The sequence below is a fragment of the Girardinichthys multiradiatus genome, chromosome 13, assembly GCF_021462225.1.
Source record: "Girardinichthys multiradiatus isolate DD_20200921_A chromosome 13, DD_fGirMul_XY1, whole genome shotgun sequence".
NCBI classification, from domain to species: Eukaryota; Metazoa; Chordata; class Actinopteri; order Cyprinodontiformes; family Goodeidae; genus Girardinichthys; species Girardinichthys multiradiatus.
The window spans coordinates 21,782,345-21,803,650 of NC_061806.1; the positions used below are offsets into that span (position 1 = coordinate 21,782,345).

The following is a 21,306-nucleotide window of genomic DNA, read 5'->3' on the forward strand; positions in this document are numbered from 1 at the left end:
TCTGGTTCAGTGCATGCAAAATAATTGCAAAATGTACTAAACCCCAAGTCTGCATCACAAATCAGATTTTCTTTCCAACTGATATGATACTGCTCTAGAACTGCATGTAATGCCTCTTTTGAAAAACAAGTGTTTGTTTCTTATGTTATGATACAAAAAAACATATTTGAATGAAATTTAACACTTGGCTTGCAGGTGCACCTCAAACTACTAACAGTTACACTAGGAGCAACCAGCTGCCTCTCACAACCAACTTTAGGCCAAAAAGAAAAAGAAAGGGGCCTTTAAAGAGCTTAGAAATATTTTTTTCTCCAGAAGTAATGAGAGGGGTTTCACCCATCCATCCATCGTCATTTCCTACCACTTCTTCCACAGTGGGTCACGGGGAAGCTGGTGCCTCCAGCAGTCTATAGGCAGGAAGCGGGGTACACCCTGGACACACTCATTGCTCAGTGCTACTAACTGTGCCACCGTGCAGCTCATGGAATTATGTAGCAAATGAAAAATTGTAAAAGAACTATAAATATGTTTTATATTTTAGATTCCTTAAAGTAGCCGCCCTTTGCTGTGATGACTAAACTCCTAACCTTTGGCCGTCTCTCAATGAACCTCTGGGACGTTCTTTCAAGACTCTTTGGGAAGCCATTTCAGGTGACCACCTCATGACGCTCATGGAGAGAACCCCAGAATGGAGAGAGCAAAGCAGTAATAAGAGCAAAGGGTAGGGTATCTACAATATAAAAATATTTAGAGCTATTACATTTGTTGTCACAAAAGGTAATAACTGGTAGTTGTTACCTTTCGTTTACTATATAATGCCATTTGTTCATTCACATTATTGTTGCCTTTGGTAAGAATCTACAATGTAAATAGTCATGGAAAAAAAAGAGACCTATAAAGTGAGAAAGTGTATTTAAAACTTTTGACTGGTACTGTTGACCTGCGGTGGACTGGCGACCTGTCCAGGGTGTACCCCGCCTCTCGCCCATAGACTGCTGGAGATAGGCACCAGCTCCCCCGCGACCCACTATGGAATAAGCGGTAGAAAATGACTGACTGACTGACTGGTAGTGTATGTGTCATTGTGTTTGAAACAGCTCTGACCCACATACAGAAGGACACTCCAGAGAATGAAAATGAGTAAAATGATGGTTGAGTGACTAATAATCAGGAACAAGAACGGGTAAATCTCCAACTGTATGGAAGGAAAGGGAAGAGAACTGCTGAGACAAGGGACTGAAATAAGACGAAAAAACTAGTGACAAAAACTCTGAGCTGGGATAGTGAATGGCTTACTAGTTTGATGTAGTCAGGTTGCCAGGGGTTGAGGGATTCGGGGTTTAGGTCCATATAAGCAGTGTTCGTCTTGATGTTTTCTCCTGGTGCTGTTCTGAGGTGGAGCAAAAACCGTGAGGTAATCCAAGTTGTAATGGCTTACGTAGGAGGGTGGACAGGATACGCTTAATGTCCAGATGCAGAGAAACGAAGGAGTCAGGATGGCTGCCAGCCAGAGCGAAATCCAGTCAAAGACAATAATTCAGGAAGCGAAGTCTGTAGGTAGTTTTTAGCCACAGTCTTCTGAGGCAGTAAATCCAAGAGTCTGGTTCTCAGCCTTCGAAGGAGCATAAACAAGGTTACAAGGAGCACAAAAAAGCAAAGCTTAGTCTAGAGGTGGCTGAGTTCATTACCACTGTAGGCAAACACTCTCGCATCGAAGTGCTGGCAACCTCCTGCTTAAATACTCCTCCAAGCAATCAGCAGAACAAGACGCACCTGTCCACCAGTGCGCCTGAGAACTCCAGCACCATCTGGAAACTGAACACAATGTTGGAAACACAAAAACGCACACACACAAACCAAAACCCCGACAGTATGAGTTTCACTTTTTTAATTGAATTACTGAATCAAGTCATTTATATTCTATTTTCTGAACCTGTAGAGTTCTTCAAATCTATTTGGGGCTTCTTCTAGTATCTACAAAACATCCAAAAGGAAGACCTAAAGAGGCATCCTGATCAGATACCAAAACCACCTCAGTTGACTCCTTTCAATGAAGAGGATCAGCAGCTCCTCTCTGACCTCTAACCAGGACCAGTAAATCAAATGGCTTGCTTTGTGGCTAACCTTTTTCTTCACTACAGGTCCTTCTCAAAATATTAGCATATTTTGATTAAGTTAATTATTTTCCATAATGTCATGATGAAAATTTAACATTCATATATTTTAGATTCATTGTACAATAACTGAAATTTTTCAGGTCTTTTATTGTCTTAATACGGATGATTTTGGCATACAGCTCATGAAAACCCAAAATTCCTATCTCACAAAATTAGCATATCATTAAAAGGGTCTCTAAACGAGCTATGAACCTAATCATCTGAATCAACGAGTTAACTCTAAACACCTGCAAAAGTTTCCTGAGGCCTTTAAAACTTCCAGCCTGGTTCATCACTCAAAACCCCAATCATGGGTAAGACTGCCAACCTGACTGCTGTCCAGAAGGCCACTATTGACACCCTCAAGCAAGAGGGTAAGACACAGAAATAAATTTCTGAACGAATAGGCTGTTCCCAGAGTGCTGTATCAAGGCACCTCAGTGGGAAGTCTGTGGGAAGGAAAAAGTGTGGCAGAAAACTCTGCACAACGAGAAAAGGTGACCAGACCCTGAGGAAGATTGTGGAGAAGGGCCGATTCCAGACCTTGGGGGACCTGCGGAAGCAGTGGACTGAGTCTGGAGTAGAAACATCCAGAGCCACCGTGCACAGGCGTGTGCAGGAAATGGGCTACAGGTGCCGCATTCCCCTGGTCAAGCCACTTTTGAAACAGAAACAGCTGCAGAAACGCCTGACCTGGGCTACAGAGAAGCAGCACTGGACTGTTGCTCAGTGGTCCAAAGTACTTTTTTCGGATGAAAGCAAATTCTGCATGTCATTCGGAAATCAAGGTGCCAGAGTCTGGAGGAAGACTGGGGAGAAGGAAATGCCAAAATGCCAGAAGTCCAGTGTCAAGTACCCACAGTCAGTGATGGTCTGGGGTGCCGTGTCAGCTGCTGGTGTTGGTCCACTGTGTTTTATCAAGGGCAGGGTCAATGCAGCTAGCTATCAGGAGATTTTGGAGCACTTCATGCTTCCATCTGCTGAAAAGCTTTATGGTGATGAAGATTTCATTTTTCAGCACGACCTGGCACCTGCTCACATTGCCAAAACCATGGTATCACTGTGCTCAATTGGCCTGCCAACTCTCCTGACCTGAACCCCATAGAGAATCTGTGGGATATTGTGAAGAGAACGTTGAGAGACTCAAGACCCAACACTCTGGATGAGCTAAAGGCCGCTATCGAAGCATCCTGGGCCTCCATAGGACCTCAGCAGTGCCACAGGCTGATTGCCTCCATGCCACGCCGCATTGAAGCAGTCATTTCTGCCAAAGGATTCCCGACCAAGTATTGAGTGTATAACTGTACATGATTATTTGAAGGTTGATGTTTTTTGTATTAAAAACACTTTTCTTTTATCGGTCGGGTGAAATATGCTAATTTTGTGAGATAGGAATTTTGGGTTTTCATGAGCTGTATGCCAAAATCATCCGTATTAAGACAATAAAAGACCTGAAATATTTCAGTTAGTGTGCAATGAATCTAAAATATATGAATGTTAAATTTTCATCATGACATTATGGAAAATAATGAACTTTATCACAATATGCTAATATTTTGAGAAGGACCTGTATGTCCAGACAGGAGCAGGTCCCTGCCTCATCTTGACTTGGGCAAGACACATTTCAGGCAGAGACCTGGAGGGTACAGTCTCTTCTTTTTCAGTTGACATGCCTCAGATGAAAAACAATAACTGTTTGGCTCCTGCATTAGTGTTTTCATTTGGCATGTTGGCACAAGTTTTAATAATTTGCTCCCTTTAACTACTATAATAAAAGCAGTTTTGATCCATAAAAAGACAAAGATAAGATCAACTGCCAGAATATGATTTTCCTTTTTTTTTTTTTTACTATGATTAAAGAATTTTTATGCTGTATAAAATGTTCTCATTAGATTCCTTAGTAAGCTCCAGTAAAATTTATTTTAAAGTAAAAACTTTTTTTCTTTTTTGGACAGCCAAGCACCACACACCTGCGATACACATATTGGCTGTTTTTTGTGCTGCTGACACTGCAGTGATTTAAAAGAGTCTCTTATTACTTCGCCTTCTCAAACTGCTTATTCGGCTTCAGCACAACTGGTGAAGTATTCTTTGTTGCATTGAATTTTTTGTGTGCATTTGCTCTGCTGCAGTTAAATAAACACAGAAAACTTGCATAATCACAGGGCTACCAACAGCAGAAAACAATGGCACTCTGATTAAAACCTGGCTTCTCTTTGTGTACTTACATGGAGCAACATCGCTGGGATGATTAAGGAAGGGTTTAATGTATTCAGGGTTAACTGCAACCTCAGAAACCTCCACATTCAAAGGACTAAATTCTGTTCTGAACATTTCTGCAAAACATTAAGCTTTTCATGTTATTGAAGGCAGCGTTAGTGCCACTCAGTGTCTGAAATTTTGTGAAAATTGTCAGCTGTCACCAAGGTTCCGCCTCTCCTAGTTTTAATAAATCATCCCCTGACACTCTTTTCTCCTCCCTCAGGGAGAAAGAGGAGAGTCTGCCTCTCCAGCTTTGTCCCATTCACTCCTTAACTCGCCTTCTTCAGTCTGTTTAGCCATTCTTTTTTTCTCCTTTTAGTTTCCTGCTGCTTGTCTGTCTAATTCTTTTCAAGCTTCACTTAAACCTTCTTTTTTCCCATCTTTTATGTTTCCCAAGAACTTATCATTGCTAAATGTCTGTCTCCTTCTGGGAGTCCCGGCACATTTAGTATCCACTAAAAGCTCAGGGTCTTTGGAAGGAGTCCAGGTACTACAGGTACTTCAAATTCTACAAAGTAATGTAAGAGGTATGCTATAATTAATGCACAATGTGCTCTTTTCCACAATCTTTACCCTTTTCTTCTCTCTCCCATGCACTCCTCCTGTGGTCAAGTCACGCTTTGCAACTAAAAGCCCATTATGACCTTGGGTGTGAAAATAGATCTACAACTCCTGGAACAGAGTGAGGAATTGATTAGTTTGCCACCTGCATGTGCTATCCTCCAAGTGAGCCTGATTTGTATTGCCGATCCTTCATCACAGTGAGGGAGCTTGACTTTATGAGACCTTCGTCTCCACTCTTTGGTCTTTGAGTACATTTAAAATGCTGAAATCGATTATGAGCATCTAGCTGAATATTCTCTAGTCTATAGCGACACTTCTCTGCCTAAAGTCTGAGCGACTGCAGAATATTAACAACTGATCAGGTCACAAATTGAACGAAAACGATAGGGGTCTTTTTCTTGCTTTATTGATCAGGTTCACGCTGTTTTCTGGTTCTCAGAGCACAAGGCTGAGTATATTTCTACTCATGTCATCATCAAACAAAAATCTGTGTTTTTACATACAGTATGCTGCTGAAATATCCAAAATAGCACAAAAATGACACCTCTGGCAAGTCCCTCCCATGGCATAAGCTCCTGCAGTCTGTCTGCTTCTTCCCCTAGTTTTAGCTAAAAAAAAACTGCTTTTGCACAGTTACACCATACAGCAGTGCTTTGTGCACATACCTCTTAAAATGCTTTTCTTTGAGTTTTAAGAGTCACAAGCTCAAACTTCAACATCTGTAGAATCTTATAGGAAACTTTTGTGATAGACCAATCAATACAAAGTAGTGTCCATCCATCCATCCATCCATCCATCCATCCATTCATCTCATTTACACTTTAAACATACTTTCATATAACCATCAACCTTCTATTGTTATTCATGATATTTAAAAGCTGATAACAGCATAGACAATGATTTTAAAATAACAAGCAGCTTGTGTATAACTAATGGAAGTAACCCAGAGCTGAAAGGACAACAATACTAGATTTTCAAAATAAGGCAAAACATGCTCGACAAAAAAAAAGCCTTTACATTTTAAACTGTAGATCATTGCAGGATTGGGCATTACACTACTGTTGGAGTTCACCCAGTCCTTTGAAATAAGGGTTACTGAAACTTTCAAAATAAAAGCCTCAACCCCCCATAGTTACTATGGATTTTGTGAGCTGAAAAGAGCATAGAAAATGATTTTTAAATAGCAAGCGGGTTCTATTTAACTAATGGAACTAACCCAGACCTGAAAGTACAACCATGCTGGACTTTCAAAGTAAGACAAAAAAGGCTCTACAAAATAAAAGCCTTTACATTTTAAACAATAGATCATTACAGGACTGGGCTTCACATTACTGTTGGAGTTCACCCAGTGTTGGAAATAGGACTATGGGGGACCTTTGAAATAAGGCCTTCTGAAACTTTCAAAATAAAAGCTTCAACCTTCCATACTTACTAATAATTTTTTAAGCTTATAATAGCATTCATAATGATTTTTAAATAGCAAGCAGGATCTATATAACTAATGGAACTAACCCATACCTGAAGGGACAACCATGCTTGACTTTCAAAATAAGACAAAACATGCTCTACAAAATAAAAGCCTTTGCATTTTAAACAATAGATCATTGAAGGACTGGGCTTCACACTAATGTTGAAGCTCACCCACTGTTGGCCTTTTAAAATAAGGCTTATTGAAAATTTCAAAATAAAAGCCTCAGTCTGCCAGAGTTACTAGTAATATTTTAAGCTAATAATACCATAGAAAATAGCATAGATAATGAATTTCAATAAAAATAGCAAGCTCCGGTCCGAGAAGCACGCACCAAGAGGCAGGCCCCGTCTAAATTTCTTCTGAAATTTTCTAGTTTATAATAATATCATGTAAGGTAAAGATCTTCCTTAAGATAAAACAGGAGGTCTATGACAAAACATATTTACTTCTGGTTTATGTACTGGTAAATAACAGTGTGTTTTTGAGACATTTCTTTCAAGTCCAATATCAGCTTTGCTCAGTATCTTTTTTCCATTTGGTAAAGAATTTAAATTGGGCGAGATTGAAAACAGCATGAATTTGCATGCAGATATATATTCCAATCAAGTGACATCCCTGTCACTGATGATAGCTTCATAATCTAAAGCACACACTCTCACACACTTTATTATTGTGTAGTTGCACAGATAAAACAAGAACACCTGATGTGCAACAACTCCGTGAACTCTTCCACCCACAGATGCTCAGAAAGAGGGTTTTATCTCCAAGTATGAGAAACATGGCAACAGGGGCTTTCACAGTGCCTTCTCTGTCCTTATATTGCCTGAGAGAAAAGAGAAAAAAAAACTGCCCGGCAAAGTCTGTTTGTGCGAGAGCCATTGCATTATGGTCCCATGTATTTATAGCAAATGGCTTCATCCTTTTTAGCATTTTGAGGGCAGTGTGTATAATTATCAAGACGTTTAATTAAAAAATACTTTCTATTTTCCTCTCAAGCTACATGGAATTAACTTTGGGTTAAAAGAGTGACTTATTTTCTAGATTTCCTTAGTAGGATTTTTTTGGGTCATTGTACGTCTCATGTATGGTTGTTGAGAAGCCAAACGTAAGAGAAAGCAGATCTCATGGTTAAATTAGGCTTTTATTAAATACACAAAAAGAGTCAAACATTTGTGAATTCAAGTACTAAAACATAGATTCCTAAGGATAAGGACCGCATGCTAGAGTTTGACGTTTTAAAATAGATACAAAAAAAACTAACAAGAGAAAGTCTTGAGTTTTAAAAACCTTTGTATATTCTGATAATGGATGCCTAGTACCAACAATAAGGGCACAACTTTGTTAAAACAATTTTTTCTTAGCCTTTAATGTGCCTTTACTAAGTAAAGTTAAATTAATCAAAAGTTGAATACATTTTTTCATTAAAATATAAATACCATTACAAGACTTTTTACATGTCATTACCAGAAATGCCAATAGTTGTGGAGGGTGCGTTATATGTTAGAATTAAGCTGACAAAAAGAGCAGATCCCATCATAAGTAAAACAAATGATACTTTTAGGGCACTTTTATTACCAAAAATACAACAGATGACATTTCATCTAAAGGCCTTCATTGCCTCATGTGAGAAGGCAACATATTGATTAAAAACTGAGTAAAATGACTGTAGCTTCACTCAGGGCAGCTGCAAAGTGAGGATCTGGGTCAGGAAGTCCATGACTGACACAATTCCTCCATTCCAGGGGCTCAGTCCAACATCAGCAGGGCAGACAGAGCGGCGGACAGTCAAAGCAGGCAGCTCCACTGGCTGCAACACAAGACACGAGTGGTAGGAAGAGGCAGGACCCATGTCCTGTGTTGCAGCCTCTGGCCCGGCCAATGAGACACCTTCAGCTCTAGAGAGCAGATCCACTGTGAAGAGGAAGACAAAGAGTCATACAGGAAGGAAATTTGGGAGAAAGGGGGTTGGAAGGGGAGTCAGATAAAGCAGGTTACAATAGATTCTGTGTTGGAGAGACACAGAAAGACAATGAGGGAAAATTAGAGGTGCAGAGAGAGAAATGACATGCCAATCCGGGGAAGTAATGAACGTAGAGTAGAAAAACGTAAGGAAAATACTAATGGAAAGTGAGCAGGGAAGAGAAGGCCAAGTGGGGCACTGCACCTCTGAAGACACCACATTTATCACATAACGAATAAAAATAACCTTTCTTCACCTTACGAAGTAGGTTCTCACATTCCCAGCTAAATCTCATATTCAACGTGCTCGACAGCTGGAGAAAAACACTCCTCTGGCCCAAATTGCTTTACTAGAAGGTTAATAACTACCAGTGCCGCAGGCCCACAGAGGTATGTCTGTTCAGAAGCTCTGAGGTGGAATTGGTGCATGTCATTGGGAAAAAGGTTGAATCATCATGATAGCTGTGCAATATGCATTGGAAAGAAATTAAATGCATTAGAAGTGATATATTTCAAACATTTTATATGTGGGCAAAGCAGACCAATAGATATACTAACAATTGGTCTCATGGGTAAGTAATCAAAGGGTAGTGCACAGAACACCTAAATTTTGACCTTTCACTTCATTTAACTGCTTTCAGCAAGTCCCTATAAAATAGCTTTGATTGACTTTAGGTTTAGTAACAGTTAAAATCTTTCAGTCTAAGTTTCAGTTTCAGTTATCATATTACGGTGATTTTGATTTTTTCTTAAGTGTCTACAGTATCTTATAAAAAGGCGCAACTTTATGAATCATTATTCAAAAGAATGATTACATGCACATGTTTAAAGTCTTGAAAGTGAAAAAAGCTCCAGCCAAGAGACAGTGTTATATCTATAGGCATAATTTATTTACACTATTGCCCTTCTAATGTGATGTATCTTGTGTGTTATGCCAATTGCAATTCGGGTTGGACGATTTGTGATGACTCCTCTCCCCCGGAAGCGCCGGGTTGTCGAAAGCTCAGTAGAGCTCCGTCCCGGCGTAAGCAGGACGGATGAAAAGACCCACTGCAAAGAAGAAGTTTTGCTTTTCTGAGTCAGAACCAGGCCTGATCACCCTGCACGGTGGGCTCTACTAGGCTTGTCTAATTTGGCATAATATTCCTGCAAGATTTTTGTTTTACTTTTTTCTTGCTTCAACCGGTCCCAAAGTCAATGGCTTGATGCAATCCTTAGATACTCATTAGATAGGACATCTTAGACTTTCTTAGATAGAAAACCTTTAACCAATTTACATAATACATTGAATTTGACTCCATTGTTTGTTAACTTAGATTAATTGGAATGTATGTACTTGAGTTGGAATATGTAATTTGATTGCATTGACTTTTTTGGTAAAGTGCTTTGAGATTAAACTGAATGGAATTGAAGACACATTGAGGAGCCTCTGAACATCCAAACCCAGAACCAGGAGAGACCAGAAGAGACCAGAATGAGACAGACCAGTGCCATTCCTGACTTGAGACAAAAACATCCTCTGCTGGAACAAAAAAGCTGACCTTCCTCTAGGCTCAGAAAAAGAAGCACAAAGGATGCAGAACCTTGGAATGCCTTTGCTTCAGGGAAAGTAAACAACCATGCCTGATTTACTGTGAACACTTTCTTTTCCTATTCTGGAAACTCACAAATCAAAGTTGGTTCCATGCCTTTTCTTTTTCAGAAACATTTTCTTGAGATTAACATTAACTATTAGAAGTTAAACATCTAGGCCTTAAAATATCTATCTTTAAACTCCTGAGACTGGGGAACTTTTCAGTAAAGTAAAATTTTTAATCAACTTAGATTATTTTTTGAACATCGCCCTTTTAGCCATATAGTAGTGGTTGTAGGGTAGAAGTAATGATGACATCTTTGTTTTGATTTTTATCTTTGCTTTTTCCTGTTTGTTTTCAGTTAATCAAAATCGTTTGCAAATATTCAACTGATTGGTTTAAATCAAATAAGTCATCGATCAAATTATTAGTTTTAATCCTATATCCTTTATTTATTTTCTATTGAAGCAAAATAATTATTTATCTGTGAAATATGCAGAAATCTCATTACTTATTTTAATGTGTGATAAAATTGTTTAACAGGGAAGGAGAGAATCTATCCTTCTGACTGGATTTTGATCAGATTATGAGAGTTATTTTTGTACATTAATATAGTTTAATATAGCTAATGAAGAATTAGAAGTTAGACAACTGGAGAATCCCCTGGCCTCTTGTTCTTTCCTCTCCTTGTCTGCCACTCTCTCCTGGGGAGTTTGTCATGAAACAGGCATTAAAAGGTCAAAGCTTAGTGAACTCTAAATTTCTGTTTCACAAACAAACGTCTAAAATGGCTCCATGTATAAGTCTGCATATCAGCAAAGGGAATGTCAACAGACCAAAAGAAAAAGAAAAACCATTTTCCTGACATTTCTTCAAATTTGGATGTGGTGTGCATAATTCTACCACCTTGCAGCCCTATCAAAGACGCTCTCATCAGCCTCCCTGGTTAAAACCAGACTTCTGATTTTACAATGCTGTACCACGGTTTGGCAATTACACAACTATTTTTCCCCACACACAGTTCAGTGCATGAAAATGGCTCCAACCTAGATTTGAAACCAGAGAGATATAAAGTCAGAGGACAGATGAACAGGAGATGACTTGGAAAATATGCAGATGATAATAGCTGATATCCTGCATAAAACCTCACACTTCATTCAAACTCTGCATGACAAAAGCACAAATAATTTCTGAGGAAAGTATTCCATTAAAGTGGCATTTTTTGTCAATGCCTTCATTGGACTAATGGGCGATGTAATTTAACTATTGATTTTGATTGAAAATAATTCTAAGTCTTGCTCTGTGAGGAGGACAATGATCAGACAGTGAACTGAAGCAAGTGTGAGCACAGTGCATCCGCTTAAAAAAGATTCCATCCTTTTCAAAGATTCACACAAAGGAGCGCTGACAATGGTGCATTGTGCCAGTGATGACAATGGTCTGCCTCCTATGATTGCCGTCTGATATGGAGGCAGAATTAATCCATGCAGATGAGGAAGTGCAGCCTGTAGTATGATTTCAACATACATGAGGAAAGAGTTTGAAGAGAAAGGCTGCAAACTCAATTTTCCAAATTTACAGAATGCATGTGCCCCTGTCTTGCTCCTGCTCAATCAGAGATTCACGATCAATCATAAAATAACTGGATAACCTGGGGAAAAAATAGAAGCAAAAACCCACATGAAATGGATTATAAATACCAAACAAAAATATCATCTAATGCAAAATGTTCCTGTACATATTTCAACAAGTTTGAGCACAATTGACAGATTTTGAGTTCACTTTGCTGGCTGCCCGTCCATTTTAGAATCCATTTTTAGATTGTTTTATTTATTTTCAATTCTTTAAATGGCCTCAGCCCACACTACATTTTAGAGCTATAACAGCCATTTTTTCCTATGTTAGCTGACCTTTTGCTCTTGTCAGTACTGAGAACGAGGCTCATTTTTAAATTCCTTTTAAAAACACATCTTTTCTCTCAGGCTTTTAATACTTAGTGGGGTGTTGGTTTTGTGTGTACGTTTGAATTTTATTGGTTCTACTATCTATATATTTATATGTACAGCACTTTGACCTCTGTGTTTGTTTTTAAGTGCTTTATAAATAAAGTTTGAATGGAAACAGACAAAAAGTTATCTATAACATATATTATTATTTTTCCTGAGCTTTTTGTCCCAAAAGTATTCATACTGCTCTAGCTTTTCAGATTTTGCCACAGTGCAACCACAAATCTTGCTAGATTTTATTATGATTGTATTTTATGTGATAGACCAACACAACGTAGTGCATAGTTGAGAAGTGAAAGAAAAACTATTAGTTCTCTTTGTTTTTCTTATTTTTATAAATAAAACTCTAAAACTTGTGTAGCACATTTTCTTCAGCTCATATGAATCAAAACTTTGTAGAAATACCTTTTGCTCCAATTTCAGCTGCAGGTTTTGTGGGACAGACCTCTAGCATGTTTGCACATTTAGAGACTCACCAAAATAGCTCAGCTCAATCAGACTGGATAGAAAGTTTCACTTAGGTTTAGGTCTGGACTTTGACTGGGCCATTCTGACACAAGAATATGCTTACATCTAAACCATCTTTTTGTAGCTCTGGTTGTATTTTTGTCCTGGAAGGTGAACTGCTGACCCAGCCTCATAACAGGTTTTGAGCAGCTACCCTGTTTGTGATAAATAAAATACTACTAATAATAATAATACCTTTTAATTAAAAGCGAGTTTTAAATAAGATTTATTACACTGTAAAAGACAAGTTAAAAACAACAAACAAAGGACAGTAAACCAACAAAACACCAGCAACCTAACATAAATAATAAAACATGGCAGGTTATATACAGATTTAAAATTTGAGGCAGGTTTTAAACTGAGGAAGGGAGTCAGAATTGTGGTTATTGGGTGGGAGCTATTTCCAGAGCCTTTTCTTACTCTGCCCCCCATGGTGCTGAGGCAGACAGAAGGGACAGAGAGGTGGATAGAGGAGGAAGACCTGAGGGAGTGGGAGGGCGTGTGAATGCGGAGAAGCTGGGACAAGAAAGCTAATGAGGAGTAGTTTGAATTGAATTCTGGATTTAATGGGGAGCCAATGTAACTGTTGTAAAATGGGAGTGATGTGGTGGAAGGAGGGGGTTTGGGTGATGATACAGGTGGCAGAGTTTGGAACCATTTGAAGTTCATGGAGGTATTTTTGTTGAAGACCATAGAGGAGAGAATTATAGTAGTTAAGACAGGAGGTGACAAGACTATGAATGAGGACAGAAGTGGAGAGGGGGCTGAGGGAGGGATGGAGGTGATTTATGGAGCGAATGTGGAAATAAGCAGACCGGATAATATTATTAATATGAGATTGAAAGGAAAGAGTGCTGTCAAGGATGATAACCCAGACTCTTTACCTGAAGGGAGGGAAGGACTGAGGAACTGTCAATGGTCAGAGAAAGGTTATTGGTTTTAGAGTGGGTGGAATTAAGAGAATTTCAGTTTTATCTTAAATAAATTTACCAAAGTCTGTTGTGAACCCGGAGTTAATAGCAGAGAGGCAATAGAAGAGATTGGGGGGGGGGCAGGTGCATTGCATCTGAGGTAGAGCTGGGTGTCATCTGTGTTGCAGTGGAACTGGATAGTGAAGTGGCAGAAGATGGAACCGAAGGGAAGGAGATAAATAATAAAAAGAAGCACACCCAGGACAGAGCCCTGGGGGACCCCAGAAATGACAGGAGAGCGGTGGGAAGGGAAAGTCAGCTGCCAAGAGGAGGTTGTTGATGGTTTTAATTAGGGTCAGGAGCGAAAACCAGACTTGGACTGCTCATATAAATTGTTGGTGGTTAAAAAGGAGTGGAGTTGAGAGGTAACTGATTTTTCAAGGATTTTTGAGATAAAAGAAAGGGTAGAAATGGGGCTAAGGTTATTAAAATGATTGGGGTCCAAGCTACTTTGAAGGAAGTAGGAACAGTTCCAGTTGTCACAGAGGAGTGGATAATGGTGATGAAAGGGAGCAGAGAGGAAAGGCATTTTTTGCCAAGGGGTGTGGAAAGGGGATTGAGGAGACAGGAAGATGATTTAGAGTTGGAGATGCGGTTTGAGATGGTGGCCGTGTCAGGGAGGGGGGATGGTTATTTAGGATTGCAGAGTTGAGGTGCTGATGGATATTGAGAATTTTGTCATTAAAATGTGAGAGCAGAGAGGTGCAGGTGCCACCAGAATACATGTAGTGAGAGAGAGAGTTTTAAGATTTGATTATCTTATTGAAGAGAGGGAATATGATTATAGAATTGCCAAGGTTTCTATTTATTAAGTTGAAGTAGTAGTTGGATTTGGCTGTTTTGATTTTGTCTTTGAAGAAACTGAGGTGGGGTCTGTAAATGTCCATGTGAATTGCAAGTCTGGTTTTCTCTTAAAGTGCTGTAGCTGTCATCCTTTCACCATTGGGATCTAGAGCTCAGGGGTAAACCAGGGTGCAGACAGGAAGAAGGTGACAGAGAGAGATCAAACAGGGGCAAGGCAATCAAGTATGGAATGGAGAATGTTATTAAAAGTAGCTACTAGGTTGTCAGGGTTGGAGGAGGGGTCGTGAATTAGCATATTGTTCATTAGTTGAGAGCAGGTGTCTAGTTTTATGTTTTAATGGTTCTGTAAATGATGAAGCTAGGTGTCTTAATGGTGGTAGGACCAAATAACGCAGTAAATGGGAGGAACATAATTATCAGAAATAGGGAACTATTCAGCTGAAATGTTGTCTGGGATGATGCCAAGGTAGCCGATTAAGTCCAAGGTGTGCACTTTAATGTGAAGGTGAAGTTAGAGTGACAGGTGAAAGGAGTGTGCTAGTGTTGGTACACTGTGAGATACATGACTGGATAAAATACTGTTCAAAATCACAGGTGTAGTCAGCAGAGTATCAGACGATTTTGTAGGAGAGGATGACAAAGAGGAGGTAAATTGCCAGGGGTAAAAACATGCGAGCAGCGGCAGCAACTCGTGCCAGCGTCCACACCACAGCATGATGCTACCACCACCATGTTCCAGTGTGGGTAAAGTACGATCAGGTGATGCTCATGATTGGTTTTCCATCATACATAGTGTTTTATATGTAGGGTGAAAAGTGACATTCTCCTAATATCTGACACGAGCACCTTCAATATGTTTGCATGGGGCTTGTGGCAAACTGGGTACCAGAATTCTAACTGGATTCTTCTAACAATGACTTCTTGCCCTTCTTCTATAAAGGCCAGATCAAAAGATTCTTCCACCTGCCTCTGTGTCGTTCCTCAAAACATAACATGAGGATCTTGCCTAACTTGTCCTTCCATTTTCAGATGGTGGATTAAACAGTGTCTAATCCAACCCAACCCTGCTTTAAAATTCTCTATAACTCTATTCATGAGATGTCTGGTAGGTACCTTGGTATTCATGATGCTGTTTGTTTATTATTGTTCAAACTTTCAAAGTCTGGCAATACTTTTGCAAGACAATCTGCATGTACATAAATGTGTAATTTGCAATTTTGGACTTTATTTAAAGGGGTTAAGAGAATCCTCCTATTGCATCTTTATTGTTTTTTAGAGCTGTATGCCAGATCATTTACCTGTTTGAAGCCCAGCTAGACATGTATGACAAACAAGCATTTTAATGAATGAAAGACAATAAACTATTGATTTTTTCTCCATGGAGCTCAACTAAATCAAGACAAAGATCAGACTTTTCAGTAAATCACTGGTTTCCAGTGTGGTCAAGCATTAATCATAACTGGCTCTTTCCAAGGTAATGTATGACGCAACCTGGATACAGGGTTGTCTATTAAAATAATTCCAGTACAACAGAAGTGTTTGCACCCCAAACCAATTTGCATTTATTAGTAAGGTGTGTCATAGAGAAACATATTCCTGTTTTCTGCCTTTGTTTTAGGAAATATAAGATTTTTTACTTTTTCTGTTTTAAGTTGTTTATTGCCATTTCATATGTGTCACAATGAAACAGTTTCTCTTGTGCAGAAGATACAGACGAAGCAGTCATACATCAGTTGTAAGAGATCATCCAGGACTTTGGAGGGAAGACACCTAACTAGGAGAGAGACATGCCTAGGAAATGAATGAAACTACAAAAATGACCTAAAATGAACACCTAATGGGGTCCATTTCTTTTGAGTAAACTAACTCTTGCAAAGCACAAAATCTCTCAATAGGTGGAATGCCCACTAATTTTACACAGTATCAAGTGTGAAGGCTAATAAAGGTGCTTGTAAATTGGCAGTCAGCCATGTACTTGCAGCTGTAAAAAAATCTAATATGTTGTCCAGGGGATAAACATTATTGGCAGAAAGCAAAGGTGTAGTTGTTTCCAGCATGTCTGGCCTAATCCGTGCCTGGCTAAAGGCTATGATGTCCTGTCTCTATCCCCAAGTACACCACATTCCATGAGTTCTCGCTCACTCAGCTCGGCCAACTGGACCATCCCTCAACCAGTCAACCATCCGTCCCCTCCTCCACCAGTCACCCGCTGTCTTTTATACTTCATCAAAGCCACTCTTTATCTCCATCGAAAATTAAAAATTGCTCCATTGTAGTGCGTGTAGCCAAAATAAACTCGGTTTACCTGGATCAGGCAAACTTGTGCACCGCAATTACTTCTCTTGATTCCTGGTTTTGGTGCCCTGTGAATGTCTCGCTGTTCCCTTAAGTTCTTTATGTCAGGAACATCGTATTCAAACAAACACTGTTCGTAGAACATCTTTGTTCCCCTCAACCAAATTATGCATGGGAGTAGTAATCTGTACCAACAGCTCAGGCTCATGTGCATGATGCATCAGTCAGTGCAAAGATCTAAGACTAATATACACAAATACATACACACGCACCTTGTTCAGAAAGACAGAAACACACTTCTCTTGCAGCCAAAGATGGTCTTCAATGGGAAGATTTACTATAAAGAAAATGTGTAGCAAGGCCAGATAACTGAAACAACTCAAATTAAGTTTCACCATGTTTCGCCAGAAGGAACAAAATGAATGGTGGGGAGGTTTGTTGAAAAATAGCTGGTCTGAACAAAAAAAAATTATCTTTTAGGATTTGAGATGTGCAACTTTCAGTAACACTTGAAATGACTCAGCCCTCTTCACATCTAATCTTTAGGGAGCAATCACTTCAAATGTTGAATATAAAATGATACTATTCTCGCAGACTAGCTTCAGAAAACAGATATTTAAAGGCCTGAGACTATTGATTATTGCATAAATCAGACAGAATGCGGATGATTATACCCTCGAAGGATAGAGTGCACAATAATCATCAGTAATGTAAGGACAACTTCCAAACTGCACATAGACAAAAAGCCTTCCTGATCAAGTAGAGCACTGACCTTGTCCCTCTCCTCTGCTATAATTACATCCCAAGTAGATTGCATCTGAAGAACTTATACTCTGAAATATCAAGTGAAAAATGTGAAACACTTCAGTAAGTCGATGTCTAGAAAAATCTGATTACACACACCACAAACAAACATTGAACATTAACTGCAGTTAATTATTATACCATGCTGCATAATTACACTCATTACTGAATAAACCCATCAGTGCTCCAAGCAATATACAGAAAGTTTATGCTCTGCAGGGGAATGACCTCAGATGGATGAATAACTGTGATTCACATCAGTATGCAGAAGAAAACAGCCTAAAGGGGGGGCCTCAGGTTGTTATAGCTGCATGACTGGCTGAGTGAGAAAAGTCATCACAGAGACACTGAGTGTACCCACACATATGCATGGATATAGGCACCCTCACCGAGCAGCATTGGGCCTTTTCTCCTGAGCTTTCTCAGCACAACTGGATGCGGTGTTGCGTTTCAAAGGCGACGTCTGACTCTGTGGTTGCTGCATTTGCTGCTAGTGAGAGCGGTGTTTCCCTTTGGCTTTTTCTTCTTTGCAAAGTAGCTCAAGCTGTGCACAGATATTTTTAAATCCTCCCAAGGTGAACCTCCACTCAGTCTAAAGTGTTTTGCAGCCTCTAACAGGCGTTCTTCCAGAATGCCCTGTATTTGGCTCCTTGCAATTTTCCTTTAACAAGAACACCTTCGCTAAGCCTGTTGAAGAAAAACATCACTACCACATTATGCTAACACCAGTGGAGATGACATTTTCAGGGTGAAGTCCAGTATTAGTTTTATGCTAAGACTTGTCCTATCAACAAATTTCCCGACCTGAGTTGTAAATCTTTACAGCTCCTCCAGAGTCACCATAGGCCTCTAAGTTGCTTCTCCAATAATGAGCAGGGTTTCATTTTGAGGTATAAGGTTAAAAGGTGCTGAAATACAAACGACAATACACTTTCAAATGTTTAATTGTAATTCATAATTATGTGCTACTTTGTTTCCCTTGTCACATAATGCTCCCAATTAAACATATTTCAAATTGTTGTGATACTTTGCAAGCCACTGGATGCATTCTAGACACATCTGTGTCACTGAAAAAAGAAAAAACTACTTTCCGTCTCAGTCCTGAAGGGATTCATGAGAGCATCGTTTCAGCCTCTCTGCCTGTGTGTGTGTGTGTGTGTGTGTGTGTGTTATTTCACCCAGCCTGACCCTCCTTCGGAGTCAATTTAAACCTGCAGCGAGGGCGAATCCCTTTATCCGTGGACCACACTACACGGAGGCTATTTCAATCATTTGTGAGAGCTGACAGAGCCTGATAAAGAGAAGATTTACTGACGGACAAAGTGAGGGGCAATCCTTCACACTTTACCTTACTCCATCAGTTTCTGTAAGCCCTATATGTTCCGATGATTTAATATCTGGTGAGTGTCTGGTGGCAGCTGCCACCTCCATCCATCCATCCATCCATCCGATCATTCATGAGCGCAGGCATACAGGCGGAGAAAATAAAAGAAACTTGGAGAAAATCAAGAATCATGCTGCTTATTATGTATAGAAACCAGAATCTCTCAATTGAATTGACTGATTTCGGCTAACGACAGACAAAGTTAAAATAAGCAAAATAAATAAATTATCTTAAAAGATAATCGTTTAGAAATGATGTCATCCGAAATTTAGGCTTTTCAATTAAATCCAAATTAAATGCGAACAACCCTAACCTTGGTTATAACGAGGCTATGCCAAAAGAAATCGTCTATTTATCATACCGCGTGAAATCCTACCGTCTAAAAGATGAGAGTACAACTCGTCGATGATCCCATTTGCTCGTTGGCCGTATTGTTTCTGGCGTTAAGTCTGTCCAAACCCCCCTTGTGCCGCGTCTCCAGTCACCGTCCCTGCGCCTGTGTCTGACCGAGTTCTTATTTTACAGCCTATCCAAAGGTGCGCACTCGCACACACACAGAGCCTCTCTCCCTCCCTGCTGCTTCTTCAAAATATCCAATTTCACTCCGTGGCTCCCTTCTTCTGAATTCCCCCATACATTCCGCAACAATTTCCCAGGATCCAGCAAATGTATACGCAATGGAGTCTTACCAGCTGGGATAGCCTACACTGATTCTTAAAAAATTTGTTTTATGCGCAGAGTGCAGTTATGGGGACATGCCAATACAAATGAGGGTGTTGTATTCTCACTGCTGATTGGCTGCTTGTTAAACTCTATTGGGACTTTAACGGTCAAATGAAACTACTAATTATTTTGCCAACAAACACTGTAGGTCTGCTTTGAAACAAGGGATGAATATGAAGAAAAAACACTTCATACTCCATGTTTAGCATGGTGGTGGATATTTCATAATGTGGGCCTGTTTGGTTTGTTTTCCAAAGGTCAAGGGAACCTTGTCAGAGCTTGTGGTGTCATGAACTCAATGAAATTCCAGGGGATTTTAAACAAGAAAACTACCGGAAAACTGAAATTCAGCCATCACTGACTGAACGGGATAATTATATAAAACATATGCTTAAATCAACACAGAAATGGGTTACTTGACACAAAAACACCTGAACCAAATTTTAAATTGATCTGCAGCAATTTTCATGCAGATGCAACCATCTCTGGGGTTTACAGAAAGTAGTCCAAAGTTCATGGCCATAGGTGAGGCTAGGAACGTAGACCCACCGGTAAATCAAGAGCTTCACTTTTCGGCTCAGCTCTCTCTTCACCACTACGGACTGGCACAGCGCCCTCATTACTGCGGCAGCCGCACCGATCCGTCTGTCGATCTCCCGCTCCATTCTTCCCCCACTCGTGAACAAGATCCCGAGATACTTAAACACCTCCACTTGAGGCAGGAACTCCCCTCCAACCTGAAGAGGACAAGCCACCCTTTTCCGGTCGAGAAACATGGCCTCGGACTTGGAGGAGCTGATCCTCATCCCAGCCACATTCACACTCGGCTGCGAACCGCCCCAGCGCATGCTGTAGGTCTTGGCGAGAGGGGGCCAGCAGTATCACGTCATCTGCAAAAGGAAGAGACGAAATCCACTGGTTCCCAAACTAGACCCCCTCCGGCCCTTGGCTGGGCCTAGAAATCCTTTCCATGAAAGTTATGAACAGAACCGGTGACAAAGGGCAGCCCTGCCGGAGTCCAACATGCACCGGGGAACAGGTCCGACTTAGTGCCGGCAATGCGAACCAAACTCCTGCTCCACTTGTACAGAGACCGGATGGCCCCTAGTAACGGGCCCCCTATTCCATACTCCTGGAGCACACCCCACAGGGCATCACAAGGGACACAGTCAAATGCTTTCTCCAGGTCCACAAAACACATGTGGACCAATTGGACAAACTCCCATGAACCCTCGAGCACCTTGTAGAGGGTATAGAGCTGGTCCAGTGTTCCACGGCCGGGACGAAAACCACACTGCTCCTCCTGAAGCCGAGGTTCAACTATCGGCCGTACTCTCCTCTCCAATACCCTGGTGTAGGCCTTACCATGGAGGCTGAGGAGTGTGATCCCCCTGTAGTTGGAACAAACCCTCCGGTCACCCTTCTTATGAAGGGGGACCACCACCCCAGTCTGCCAGTCCAGAGGCACTGTCCCTGACCGCCACACAATTTTGAAGAGGCGTGTCAACCATGACAGCCCCACAACATCCAGAGACTTGAGGTACTCAGGGCAGATCTCATCCACCCCCGAAGCCCTGCCACCCTGGAGGGACAATGTCTGTACGAGTCCAAAAAAGAGAAAATATCCAGTGAGTAAGAGTTATGTGGACCAAAATGCATTGTTGATGTCAGATCTCAGATGAAAAGGAAAACATTATATAGGTATACAGCATGTCATCTCCTAAAACATGTCATCTCTTAAAAACAGGCTCAAGTAGCAGAAGGCCACATTGATTGCTACTCCTGGCAGCTAAAAACAAGACATGGAGGTACAATTTACGTAGGCT

At 40.4% G+C, this 21,306-nt stretch overlaps 1 long non-coding RNA gene across 1 annotated transcript; it reads right to left on the bottom strand.

The window, feature by feature from the left end:
- Positions 1 to 7,575: 7,575 nt before the first annotated feature.
- LOC124879980 lies at positions 7,576 to 19,450 on the bottom strand. Its single transcript, XR_007041188.1, has 2 exons — positions 19,134 to 19,450; positions 7,576 to 8,364 (listed from the first exon to the last, which is right to left on the bottom strand). It is a non-coding gene; the product is annotated as an uncharacterized LOC124879980 (long non-coding RNA).
- Between the last annotated feature and the right edge of the window lie 1,856 nt (positions 19,451 to 21,306).